Source organism: Triturus cristatus, chromosome 2_1 (assembly GCF_964204655.1).
Source record: "Triturus cristatus chromosome 2_1, aTriCri1.1, whole genome shotgun sequence".
Taxonomy (NCBI): Eukaryota; Metazoa; Chordata; class Amphibia; order Caudata; family Salamandridae; genus Triturus; species Triturus cristatus.
In genome coordinates, this window is record NC_140581.1 from 799,982,169 (window position 1) to 799,996,427 (window position 14,259).

Below are 14,259 nucleotides of genomic sequence, written 5' to 3' on the forward strand. Positions count from 1 at the left end.
TTATATAATCCCAGAGCTGACGTGTGAACATTTACACTCCACTGGGTCGGGGCTTTGTATCCTAGTACCACTTGCAACCCCCAGCCCTCCTGTGGTCACGGTGTGTACCAGCAGCAGAAACCGAATATGCTCTGACTTGAGATGATGAGAGCAAAGCCTCACTGCTGGGGTATCCCCGAATCCTGTCTCTGGTGCTTTTTCACAATCCCCGCCCCCTGCTAAACTTTTTCTGGAGCGTATCCCCTGTGCCCCACAGAAGTTGGTGCCCAAGCACGTTTGAACCTAGCAGGGCCTCCCTACTTGGTAATTGTTTATTGAGTTTTGAAAAAGGAAGTATGACGCATGTCCTTAGAAGTTCATTAAGAGCTATTGGCCTTGGTGTGAAGAATGAAAGTCCACGCAGGTGTCCATCTAGCGCTTCCGAATTTCACCCCAATACGCAAACATCCCGCGCGTACTTCTTGGTGCCTGGCATCGGGAGCAGTGCTTGCCTTGTGGGCTCCCCATTGTGGATTTCACATCTGTATCGCATTATGGCGAAGTTCAAGTAGGGAAATGTACACCGGCGCCGGCGGGTAAAGGTTTGATGAGAGAATGTGCGGCGCCTACATTAGTCTAAGTGGGTCGACATTGTTTGCATTCATCAGGGCCCCTGGATTCTCCGTTCTGTTGTATCCCCCGGTGCCCTTTACAGACCCACGTGTTTGCCATAAAGCGCGTACAGAAATCGTGGCACACCACTGATTTAAGTTTCTTCATGTTGGGCGCGTTTTTATTTCACTGAATGGGTGGCTGGGTGTCCACGAGATCTTTCCGGCAGCTGCATCCTGCCATTGTCAGCGCGGCACTCAAGAAGACTGCACCAGCACACACATGGCTAAGAAGACGCGCGGGAGCTGGCTACTGAACAGCCTCGTGATGACGAATGGTAAATATAACAAGCAGGAAGTGGGATAAGGGAGGGGGTGGCAAATGGTGATCACTTTCGCGGTCGCTTTGATGTTCTCAGTGGCCGCGCGGCTCACTGAGAACATCAAAGCGGCCGCGAAAGTGATCAGGCAGGCTGCCAAATGGTGCGCGCGTCCGGCGCACATGCACTGTAGTTGGCGGCCTGAAAAGCACTAGTTTGCACTTCCAAATCCCGCTTTCTATAGCTCTCGCCAGAGTAGCGCTAAACCGCTGGCTCAGGCGAGACCGAACCAGTTGAGCATTAAATGCTAAAATGCAAGCATTTCTGGATGGTTTTTATATTCTTTTCTCTCAGTGCAAGTCTATAGAGCATAAACATGTGACAGAAACTGATACTTAAACGAAACTAATGAGCTGGAGGCAGGATGTTATCACAGAAAAAATGCAAGAAGTCCTTGAAAATGAAGATAGAGAACATATAAACATTCTGCTGAATTCACTGCTTTCCTAAAATCATGCTTCTGTTTGCTAACATCAAGTAAAGTGACTTCTAGCCCTATGGGAGTCACTTCACCCCTTCATTTCACAAGCACCCACCCCCTCCCCGCTCTTACCTACACGCACGGCTGTCACTGGGCAGCAAACTGCGGGACCGCCCTGGGCGGCAAAACCGCTAGCTGCGCCACTGGCAGAATCTCGCACTCTTCTTAAATTACCCTTTCCCTTTTGTCACAGGCTGGGGTAGGGCTCATGATGCTTCCTGATGCCACCCCAACCTATGACAAAATGGGAAAGGGTGTGGAAATTGTTCTTGAGTGATGTTCTGCCTTCTACAGCCTGGGCTGAAGAATGAAACACCCGAGGCTAATGTATTCGGTGGCTGACAGAAAGATGAGGCTAGGAAACGGTAACACCTGAGATCCGAGGCAACGTATGCACATACTACCTATTTATGCTACAGCATCAGACACACACTCAGACATGAGCAGTGCAGCTACTGGAAGTGCCTTATAGCCTGTCCCTCTGTCTCCCAGTAAGGCAGAAAAGCATGAGCCTTATTTACGATGTACAGTCTAACTTTGTTTATTTATGGTAGAAGATTGAGACTCTTAGGTATAGAGGCCACAAATGTGATGAGTGGAGCCCCAAAGCTCTTAAGCACCTGACGCTACTGCATGCCTACCAGCCAACAGCAGGGTCAGTATTGTTTTTCAGAAATAATTACCCCAAGCGTGAGCTTGTTTATGACAAAACAAGACAATGTTTCTGAAATAAGTGGGATCTTTCTCCAGCATGTGCTGAACATTGTTTGTGAACACTGTAACTTTCATGCTAATCACACATACAACATAAAAAAGCATCTGAGGGACCACCTTCGATACCGTGGGCCTTCCAAAGCCGTGGTATTTAAAATCCTGTGGGGGCTAGCCAATCATAAAGGGATTTCTGAAGCCAAAGCCAGATGCCATCAGACCCAAACAGCACCCAACACTAAACTGATCAATGCAATTGGGCATTCACTGACTTTAAGCAGATGCCCCATTACCTCCCATACTTAAATGTCCCCCGGGTAATCATGCCCATTGCCTGTTTCTGTTCTTTTTAGGCGTACTTTTAAGATTACTGAGTTATAGGTTTTTCACCTTAAAATATTATATTTTACACATACCACTAGATTGTATTGTTGCCTTCCCACTTAAACAAACTTTAATATTTGATCAAGGGGATGCTAATTCCCATCTCCAAAAAACCATGCCAGCAAAGCAAAAAGAGAAGCAGAACTGAAGTAGAAAATGTTAGCTGGATCCAACAATGGATATTTCTTCAGACGATCAGAGGCAGTGTATATTTTCAACAAAAAGTAAACGTTTAGCCAGGACAGACTTGGATTTACATAAAAAACAGATGCGTAATTGCTAAAAGGATAATTAAGCAGCGGGGACTCCACCTGATTAAAGTGTATTCAATTATGTTAGGGCTATTTCATTAATCAATAAACCTTCACAAGGCGTAGTTAATTGCCACTGTAAAGGTATCTAGATCTTTACGGCTTGATGTATCAAACGTTTTCCAGTTCGCAAATGGGCCGAATTGCAGAATAGGGCCGTTTGCGAATGGAAAAAAGCCTTTTGAGATGCACCATGCCAAAGGCATACACAAAATAGGGAATCACAATTTTTGCGATTACCTATTTTGCGAATGCATTTAGAGAATCGCTATTTGCGATTCTCTAAATGCAATACAGGAAGCGCTTTTCAAATTGCGACCCTGCTTTAAGGAGTCGCAATTTACCACCAACTTCAAGTTGCACATTTTTGCATTTTTCTAAGTGCCATGTGGCGCACGTACATGCCCTTAGGGCATGTACGTGCACTACATGTGCACACATGCATATTTCAGGGGTGCAACAGGGTGTCCTTTTGGCACACTTGCACCCTTGAAATTGCATGCGCAATTTGTACGTACCTATTGGGTACTCGCAAATTGCACATGCAATTCCCATTCATTCCTATGGGCCTCTAGACCCATAGAAATGAATGGGAAGCCAGTCCTTATTTGTGACTCACAAGTTGCGAGTCGCAAATAAGGAATGCATAGGATTTGCAATTTTATTTGCGAATCCTACATACATTGCATTTTGCAAGTCCATAATAGCGAATCGGTAAAATTTGCTATTAGGGACTCGCAAAATACAATGTGAATACATCTGGCCCCGAGTTCTATAACAGATCTACTACTGGATTGAGGCTGGGTTTCAAAGACAACAGATGCTAAAAATAGAGGAACCTGAGAAGAGCCTAAAAAGAATCTAAGCCACACATTCATCACAGCTGATAAACCCTACAACTCGTCATTACAGTTTTTGCTTGGAGTACCTAAATCAGACTCACAAGTATTTTATTTCTTACTCAGAAAGGCATTGACAAGGAAAACAATAGCGACAAGAATTGGTAAAAATATGTTGTCAACCATGGTACATTCGAGGTACACATGGACCACCACACAACGAGGCTTAAAATCAAAACACCTGGAGGCTTGGACAATTTGTTTACCCAGACAGCGAGATATGTGAAGCTATAAGGAAATACAAAACAAGCTTCAGATTAAGAATTTAGGCACAGTTGCCGGAATGAATAAGTGTGCAACAATAAAACAGTAGATAATGTCTTATACTATCATGAGACAAAGAGATAATCAATGGTCGACCACCAACAAATTGTGAAGAAACTCAAAGTCAGTCAATTTGACGAGAATTTAATTCCATAAGCAATTACGGCAAAATACACTGTCAAAGATTACGAGACCAGAAAAGCAAACCATGCCAAGGAGCTCAAGTCATGGAACATGATCCTTGAATTTGAGAATACCTGGAAGATAGTTTTTACTCATTGTAACAAGCTCTGGGGATATCCCCCAATCCGATTCAAGTGTGCCCTTAAATACCCATTCGATTTCAGGGATGGGAGCACAGCTCACATTCCTGCCTCCTAGCCATTCACACCTGTGGTGTCTCCTCTGCACCATTAAACAAATATTTAATATAGTCAACCTCCCATCTGTCAGTGTTTTTATGTACCGCTGCCTACGTCATTTAGCATGAAATGCTTTTGCTCAAAATAAACACTGATATAGAGCTTTATTCACAAAAGAATCTGCACAACGAGGTGACACTTGGTTGTGCAAGTGTATAATTTAGGAGTGCAGATTCATGTCATAAGCTCACAAAACACGAATTTGCATTTGTAATTGAATTTCCACAAAATTAAAGTTCTGAAAGCACTGCAAAATTGTCAGGATGAGTCAGTTTACTTAAAGGGTGGGTTTTTGAAATCTAGGGTGTGGACATCTGCAAACACTGGTGAACATCCACAGACATATATAGTGAGTAATCACAGACGTTTGACGTGCACATTTACATTCTGGATATGGGATAACTTACTCCTGTCAATGACAAGAGTAAATCAGAATCCAGGATAGGTGTTTGGAGGGAAAGGATCCAAATTTGGTGGGGGTATGGAGGAAAGTTTTTGTCCATGAGGAAACCATATTCCCCTTAAAGACTCAGAAAAACCGTTGAAAATGACAAATTCGCATTGGTGGTTCATTCCCACATTCAGAAATGCTATATTTCCGTTAGCAGAAGTCTTTAGGCATTTGAGAACTCCTGGGAATAAGTGACAATCACAGAATCTGAGGGGTTTTCATACAATTCCTAGAGAAATCGATGACTATCTGAAAGGTACACGAAACTGCAGGAGTAAACCTACAAGTGTGAATTTCTGACTTTCTAACGTGGACTTAAAATTACAGGCCTCTACGTATGTAAACGTTACGTACTGTCATTGCCAGGATCACATGAAGTCTGATTTTCCAACCATATAAACATCTGCTTAGTTAGGCATTTACACCTTGATTCATCATCTGCTCCAGAGTCTGTTTACTTTGGAGATAAATAATGTGGTTCCAGTTTAAGCAGATTTCAGAAGGGTTCCATGCTAAGCCCTGGAAAACAACAAACGTGAAGATAAACGATAGAAGATGTATAAACTCAACATCAGACAATGAAAGAATCAGCACTCAGAGATGTACCTCCTCTGGACTCTGGGTCCACAAGAAGGGGTATATCAATTTCATACAAGTTGCTCAGAAACGTGTGTCAAACTCTGACACCTTTATATATAGCCACCTGAGAAATTTAACTTAATCCACAAATAGGGGAGAACAAACACCTGGCTTACCATTTGGACACATGCACCTAAAACTTTTATTTGTACACAACGAAAAGAAAATAGCTACATAATAATCCTTTGTTGGTACCTAACCCAAACTCATCATTAGGCAATGTATGGGTTGCCGGACGGGTCATGGAGAAATTGAAGAGAAAAAGGAACTATAGCACATATCTGGTGGTCTTGTACATTAGTTCAGTCATTCTTAAGAAAGGTTTTTGACCAAATTAAATTAATAAAGGCTATTGATTTTGTCCCTGAATCTTCTGACCCTATCAAGTTATCATTCACATTCTTTAGGCTGCATAACTGAGGATAGTGCATTCATGGAAGCAATCTAATGCCACCCTCCCCCATCTATGGTGCATTAAATTAAGGTAAATTTATGTGATGGAAAACATTACGGTGCTTGTGAAAGATAAGATGAGTACATTTTTAAAAAGCTGGGCTCCATTTTTGTACTTTTATTAAAAACGTTGTTCGTCAAGGGGGGGATCTGGGACACATGTCAATATTATTACACTGATCAAGGATCTGCTGACCTAGTTCACCATCCTCGAACACTAGCAGTGAAATTAATAATAAGCAGGCACATAAGCGCAGTGTAACTATAATTATTCAGCTTCTTGCCATTCGGTATTTGATATAATGGTGTTAAGATTTTTGTTCGCATGAACGATGCAGACATAATGTGCCTTAAGTGACTTGATACATTACAAGATTGCAGGTTTTGAGTCCTTTATGTTGAATAAAAATGCTTTAAAAAAAGTGTATCGATGTAAGGAGTCTCACATTGGGACTTTACAGTGATATCAGGTCTTAAAACTATATAGAGATTCTTGAACAGATTATATTGTTATAATGCTCTGCATATACCATGATATGACTCAAAACTGTTGCCTTCAATTTTCCATGGTCAGTTGAAACTTTATAAAATGAGTACTGCTCTTGTTCCTGTAACCAAACTTTCAGTATGTATCAACTAACTCCTGTTCAGATAAATGCTCCAAATATCGGATTGATGGGATATTATCTTTCTATTATGCTATGCTTTATTGACCCTAAAAATGTTTTAGATGCTGGAGACATCTTTGTGTAATTTGCTAGCATATAATTGCCAGAATAATTTACCAATCGCTTCTTAGATATCTCATTGGCGTATCGAAAGTTGAAGGGACCCCCCTGCAAGGTACACAGAGGGGCCCCGCTCCTGATTTAATCCGGATCTCTCCGGCGTGAGTACAGTGCTCAGGGGCCCCCCCGCACTGCGGGGAATGCGGGGGACTGTGTTACGCCCCTGAGATTTCTGCATATATGTGGAGTACACTGCTGACTATTCTGGAAGTCACATTTGCATCTGTTACTTGGGGTACTCACAAGAATAAAGAAAGAAATGTGTATGTATTTTCACATGCAGATATGTGACCCAAAAGTGAATTTGCACTTTATTTTTTTTACACAGATTTTTTTCCTTCTGAAGAACTTACTTCTACTACGCTCTCATTAATCTTATGCATTTATTCTTTTTCTTGAGACAAATGGATATACAAGCATACTCAGAAATAGGAGTGTTTATGGTTAATCATAAATATTTGCTAGAAGACCAACAACAAAACATACACAAACACAAATTATTTTTGTTGTTGTTATTTCTAAGTAAATTCATTTTGAGCGCAAAACTCCACAATTCATAATTCTGTGAATCGGAAATTTAAATATATTACCTATTGGCAGTCACCTGTAGGTAGTTATAATTAAGATGTAGTTTCCATAGGAAGAGTGTTTTTTTATTTGCCAATAACTTTTGTGTCATTTGATCAATCCCCGTGAAATTTTCAAAACTAGTTTGCCACTCGCTTCAGCTGCTGTTTTGATAGTTTTGTGGTGATCCGTCAAGTGGGGGAAGAGAAAAAGGGGGGTCCCGAAACAAGTTTTCCCAATGTTAATTCCCATAGGAACTTTAGACACGGCTACAGTCTGAACTGCTGAACAGAATTACATCAAATTTGGAAGAAAGGTAGTTGTTGGTCCAGAAATTGACCATTTTGTAAATTGGTGTAAATCTATTCAGTAGTTGCCACGTTATTTAAATAAATTTTTTAACTGTATATCTAGGGACGTGGAGGATCCGCGACCCCTTCCGATCTCGTGCTGAGGTCTGATTGACTGCCAACACTCCAAACCAGGAAATGTTGGAAGCCATTTAGGGACTCAGCTTGAGCCGAGTCCCAGAAAAAGCATTAAAAAAAGAAAAGGGGGCAGGGCAGAAATACCCCACAGGGACCCCAAAGAGCCCCCCAAAAATGTTTTAAAAAAATGTGGCTGGATCCACGGCCCCCCCTGAAATGATTTTAGAAAAATTAAGCGCGGCTCCCATGCTTCATTAGTTATCAGCCCACGGGTGGTCCAGCTCACAGGGGCATTTTGATAATAAGGGAGCGGGTGCATGGGTCCCCTTACTCTGGCTTATTAATGACCCAGGGACCACTACCTCCCCAGGGCTAATATATTATTATGAGGACAGCCTCTCAGAATACCCTTGACAGTGGGGACCACCAACTCCCTGGGGCCAAAATGAATTTGTATTTGGCTGCTTCAGGGAACCCCAGGGCCCACCACCTCCCAGGGGCCAACTTCTTTTAAATTGATTGGAAGGGGGGTATTCTCGGCCCCAGGCACTGTCCCCTCCCCGGGTCAAGCCCTGCAAATTAGAATGGAGGGGTGCCCCCCTTCTGGACCCACAAATTGCCCTGGGGACTGCCACCCCCAGGGCTGTGTCCTGCAATGTCCCAGGGTGCCCACCCCAGGGACACCCCTAGGACATAGCGGTTTGCTGTGCCTTGGTGGGAGCTTTGCAGCAGCAAATTCTCCACCTCCACCAAGTGGGGGTATTAAATATGCTCTTGCTCGCTGGAAATGGGGCAGAATTGCTTTTAGACACAGGGAGCTGCCTTTCCAGCAGCTCCCTATGTCCAAAAGCAATTCCAGCTCCCGCAGGAGGTGGGGAGCCAGCAGGGACCATGGGGCCTTCAGGCTCTCCCCGCAGTCCCCAACGAAAGTGACAGGGTGCCCTGGGTGGGACCAGAGAACCCAGAACACAGGCCGGGCCCCAGGGTAGGGGGTCCCAGGAGTTGAAACTGGCCTGGGAGGGAGGCCACTCAGCCCTCTCCCTTTAATTAAAATAAATAAAAAAATTAAAAGGCTGGGCCACAAGTGATGGGGTCCCCAGGGCAGAAATCACCCCCCTTCCCTAAAAAAAAACCTATTTTTTTAAAGGCCAGACCCCTTTCCCCACCACTCTGCAAACGTGTCTCCTGGTACACAAAAGGTTGGTGCATTAAGTCTCCTTGGCTGCAGAGGGTCCTTGGGGGCCAATAACCACTCCTGTTACCTCCAGTAAGTCCAACACAGGGGGACTGATGAGAGGTGATCGGGGCCCTGCTCCCTTTCTCCATCACTCTGCAAACATGCCTCCTGGTGCACTACTGGTTGGAGGATGAAGTCCCATTGGATGCTGAGGGTCCTTGTGGACCAGGAACCCCTTCTGTTACTGCCAGAAAGCCCAACACAGATGCTTTTCTGACAGGTCTTTGGAGACCACTCCCCCTTTCTCCACCACTCTGCAATTGTACCTCCTGGCACACTACTGGTTAGGGGATGAAGTCCACTTTACTTCTGAGGGTCCTTGGGGGCCACGTACCCCTCCTGCTACCTCCAGTACGTCCCACAGAGCAGGATTGCTAATAGGGTAGTTGGAGGCCATGCCCTATTTCCTCCACCACTCTGCAAAGTGCCTCCTGGTGCACTATTAGTTGGGGATTAAGTCCACTTGGCTCTTGAGGGTCCTTAGGGGCCAACTACTCCTCCTGTTACCACCAGTAAGTCCCACACAGCTGGACTGCTGAGAGGTTGTCAGAGGCCATGCAGCTTTCTCCCCCACTCTGAAAACGCGCCTCCTGGTGCACAACTGGTGAGGAGATGAACTCCCCTTGGCTGCTGAGAGTCCTTGGGGGCCAACTACCTCCCCTGTTACCTCCAGTAAGTTCTCACAGAGCAGGATTGCTGAAAAGTCTTTGGAGGCCCCGCCCCCTGTCACCACCACTCTCCAAACACACCTCCTGGCACACTACTGGTTGGGGGATGAAGTCCTTTTGGATGCTGAGGGACCTTGGGGACCAGAAGCCCTCCTGCTACCATCAGTAAGTCCCATACAGCGGGATTCCTGAAAGCTGGTTGGAGGCCCCCCTTTCTCCACCACTCTACAAACGTGCCTACTAGTTAAAAACACCACCGAAATTTACTCAAAAAACCAAAGGTTACAGGGTCGTTATAGTTAGAAAATAGAATTTGAAAAACCATAGAAATTTAATGAAAAAACCAAAGGTTACAGAGACGTTATAGTTAGAAAATATAAATAAAAAAACCTTAGAAATTCACTGAAAAAAACAAAGGTTACAGGGACCTCACAGTTGGGCCAGATTTCACTTGTACAAAACCGGTGAAATTAAGCAGCTATAGTTATCTGAGCTAACTATACCTTTCGCCCCCACAATGCACTGCTTATGACCTCACATATTACATCAACCATGATATGGTCAGTGACATCTCAAATGACATTACTGATGACATCACTTATGACATCATCCAGTGATTGAGTGTTTTTTAAAAGTTACTGAGTGTTAAACATATATAAAGAGGTAATTGGCTGTGGGAGTGCCTGTATGGGTGAGTGAGTGGGTGTGTAAGTTGCGTATTGAAGAGTGGGTGGGTAAATGAGAGACTGCATACATGAATGAGTGTGTGTGTGAGTTCTTTTATGGGTGAGTGAGTGGTTGTCAGTGGGTGTATGAGTATGGGTGAGTGAATGAGTATGTAAGTGGCTGTAAATAGTGAATGAGATGGTGCATGAGTGGATGAATGGGTGACTGAGCAGGTATATATGTATGGGTGAGTGACAAGGTATGTAAGTGGATGTATGGGTGAGTGAGTGAGTGAGTGAGTGTGTGAGTGGCTGTACTGATGAGTGAATGGGTGTGTGAGTGACTGTATGAGCGAGTAAGTGAGTGTGAGAGAGAATGTATGGGACAGTATGTGCTTGTCTCAGTGACTGTATAGGTGAGTGAGCATATGTGTTAGTATATGTATGAGTAAGTAAGTGGATGGGTGTGTGAGTAACTGTATGGGTGAGTGTGTGGTTGTGTGAGTGACTGTATAGGTGATTGAGTATATGTCTTTGTACATGTAGGAGTAAGTGAGTGTTTGGGTGTGTGAGTAACTATATGGGTGAGTGTGTGGCTGTGTGAATGGCTGTATGGGTGTATGACTAGGTATGTAAGTGTCTGTATGCCTGTATGACTTGATATGTAAGGGGATGTATTGGTCAGTGAGAAGGTGCATGATCGGCTGTATATTTGTGTTAGTTGATACATTAGTGGCTGTATGGGTGAGTTGATGTGGGAGTGGCTGTTTGGATCAGTGAGTAGGTGTGTGAGTGTTTGTATGGGTCTGTCAATGGGTATGTCAGTTGTTATGTGGGAGTAGGTGTATGAGATGTTGTATAGGGTGTAAGTGGGTGTGTGAGTGCTTATGTGGATGAGGTCATCAGTGACGTCATTAGTGATGTCATTTGAGATGTCACCGACCATGTCATGAGTGATGTAATATGTGAGGTCATAAGCAGTGCATTGCAGGAGTGTAAGTTACAGTTAGCTCAACTGTAACTGCAGAATTTCTCTGGTTTTGTATGAGTAAAATGTGAGCCTAACTATAACGTCCCTGTAACCTTTTTTTAGTGAATACATATTTATACATATATATTAAAGTGCAGTTATGGTTATGAGTGAAAAAACGAAAATACAGAATTTTGCCAATTACAGTTAGGTCCACAATCCATAACGTGCACAACAGCCATGAAAACCATGATTCCCACCTCAAATGCATTGCTCACGATCTCACCCTTATTGAAAAGGATGAAATCACCAATGTTGTCAACTTGCCAGTTTGATAGATGAGATTACATATCACATTACTCTTTTCTTACCACTTTGACAGACACGACTAAGCATGTAGTATAGTTTATTGCTTCAATTATGTGTTGTTGTTTAACTACCTTTTGCTTTAAGGTGTTCTCATTTATTTGCATAAATATTGTGAGTTTATAAGCATTATGATTGGTGTGCGGGTTATAGTTTGCATGGCTGTTGTGTGTATATAGGTATGTTTTCAGTCAGCTATCTTTCTTCTTCATTCGGGGGTTTGTCAATCGCACTTTTTTTTAGCCCACTTCAGCATACAGCAAGGAGCAACAAGTCAACCACCTTCAGCCACTGGCTGTCTTCACTGTGAGTGATAGCATTTTGCTTACATCCACCTGAAAAATAGCCCACTAAGGTGCCAATGCTGGTGGCCCATTCTTTGGCTTCATTTAATGTTTTTATGTTTTTACAATGGGTCTTTTTCTTTTTGTCTTTTGAAAGCATATGCATGCAAACTTTAGATTGTGGCATTTTTACTTCTGTACCATTTTTAATGTACATTGAATATGCTTGCAAAACTAAAATAAAAATTAAGGCTTTTCCAATACTTGCACCTAGTTACATTTGCAAAGCTATTTATACATCTCAGTCACTTTTAATTGTGCTAATACTAGCACTTATGAGTGTAAATTCAGATAAAAAATACACAAAATGTGTGCAAATTCACACTACCAGTTCATAGAATGTGTTTTTAACTCATAAATGGATTCACACACACTAACAATCTACTTGTTCTGCAGACTTTTTCACATGAGTAAATCTGCTCAACAGGGTGTTGGACCTGGCCCTCTCTGCAGTGTCATCCCAAAACATTTAGCCTTTTTCCCTCCACTTTTTGCTGAATTTGCTTTTGTTGGCCTTAGGACTCCGTGCACTTTACCTTTGTTAACCAGTGCTAAAGTGCTTGTGCCCACTCCCCTAAAACAAGTTCAGATTGGTTTATACACTTGTTTATACCTTGTGGAGTGGTATACCATTCACACTGGGCATGTAAATTGAATGCTCCTAGTGGGCCTGCAGCACTTATTGTGCCACCCACTTAAGTAGCCCTTTAAAATGTTTCCCAGGCCTGACATTGTAGTTTGAATGCAGTGTTAAGCTGCATTGCTGGTTTGGTGTTTAAACCCCCTTTCCAGGCCTTAAACTCTCATTTTATTATATATATGTTACTCTTAAGGTAAGCCTTATATAGCCGATAGGGCAGGATGCTGTGTAATGAAACTGTGAGATATGTACTTTAAAGCTTTACATGTTCTGGTAGTGAAAACCTCTACATTTGTTTTTCATTCCTGTGATGTCTTCCCCTCCCATAGGATAACATTGGGGATTCTGTATTACATTCAATGAGCTGTAATGCCTAATTGGGAGCAGGCAGTTATATCATGTTTGATATCTATGAAATGTTAATGATAAACCTTCTTTAATGGTAAAGTTTGATTTTCATTACAATTTTGAAAATGTCACTTTTAGAAAGGTGGCATTTGCCTGCCCTTAGCTCTTAGTGCCTGCAGAATGGCTTGGGTCACATGACTATGTGTAGCTGACAGACTTTGTGAATTACTCCCAGACAATGATAGAATAGAGAGATTAGGTGTGACTCAATGGGCAGTCTCCTGGCCGGATGGGCGATAGAGCTGAGTACAGCCCTACTTGCAACTGAATAGGGTGTGCTCTGCCTTCACACAAATGGCCTAACAACTTCATATTGTCACAGCAGCCAGCTTGGACCCAGAGCAGGGGACTTAGGAAAATCCATGCACTTCGAAGAACCTTTCCAGAAGCTTATACCACCTTCTGGAAAAAGGGCACAGGGTATTAAAATAGGACCTTCAGACTGACTCTTCAGTACGCTTCTGGACTTGTGGATACTCTGCCAGGAAGGATTGCTGTGCTGCTGAAAGGACTGCCACTCTGCTGGACTGTTGACCCTCGGTTGCCTTACTAAATTGCTGCTTTTCTGCCTGGCTGCCCTGTTTGTTGCCTGGGGAAGTAGAACTGGAACTGCAACTTAATCTTAAATCCAGGGCTACCAGAGTGACTCCAAGGGCTAGTCTGTTGGTCTCCTGATCTAAGCCTGGGGGACATACAAGGCTACCCAACATACTACACCAGCACCTGGACCCAGCTGTAGTAAGTTCCTGACCCCTAAGTGGTACTTTTCATGTCCTGGACCCTTGGTGTGGCTTAGAGAGCTGTAAACAAGCATTTGGGCTGTTTACAATCGCGGTGAGGCCGTTCACACCGAGTCCTCGCTGCTCGTACCACAAATCAACACGAAGCTCTGTCAGCCTGACCTTGTCATGGTACAGCATTGACCTCTTGCAGAAATCACTGACGCAAAGCTCCAGCAATGCCAGTCCACGACGCCTGGCTAGTTCTTTGAGCTACACCAGCAGCCTCCTCTGATGCTTTCCCTGCACCTTGCAGCCCCTGCATCATGAGCAGGACTCTTGGCACTGATTTCAGAATGTGAAATTTCAGCGGTCCTAACCTGGAGACTGTAGCCGACCTGTGCTCCATCACGGTCGGCCTGAACTTCTGGCTTTGATCCATTCCAGTGCTACCAGATATCCCGAGTTGGCTCT

General features: G+C 43.5%; 1 protein-coding gene across 3 annotated transcripts in view; it reads right to left on the reverse strand.

The window, feature by feature from the left end:
• LOC146865898 (kelch domain-containing protein 10-like) overlaps positions 1-14,259 on the reverse strand; it is a 603,680-nt gene that overhangs the window by 468,493 nt on the left and 120,928 nt on the right. The window lies entirely within an intron of this gene.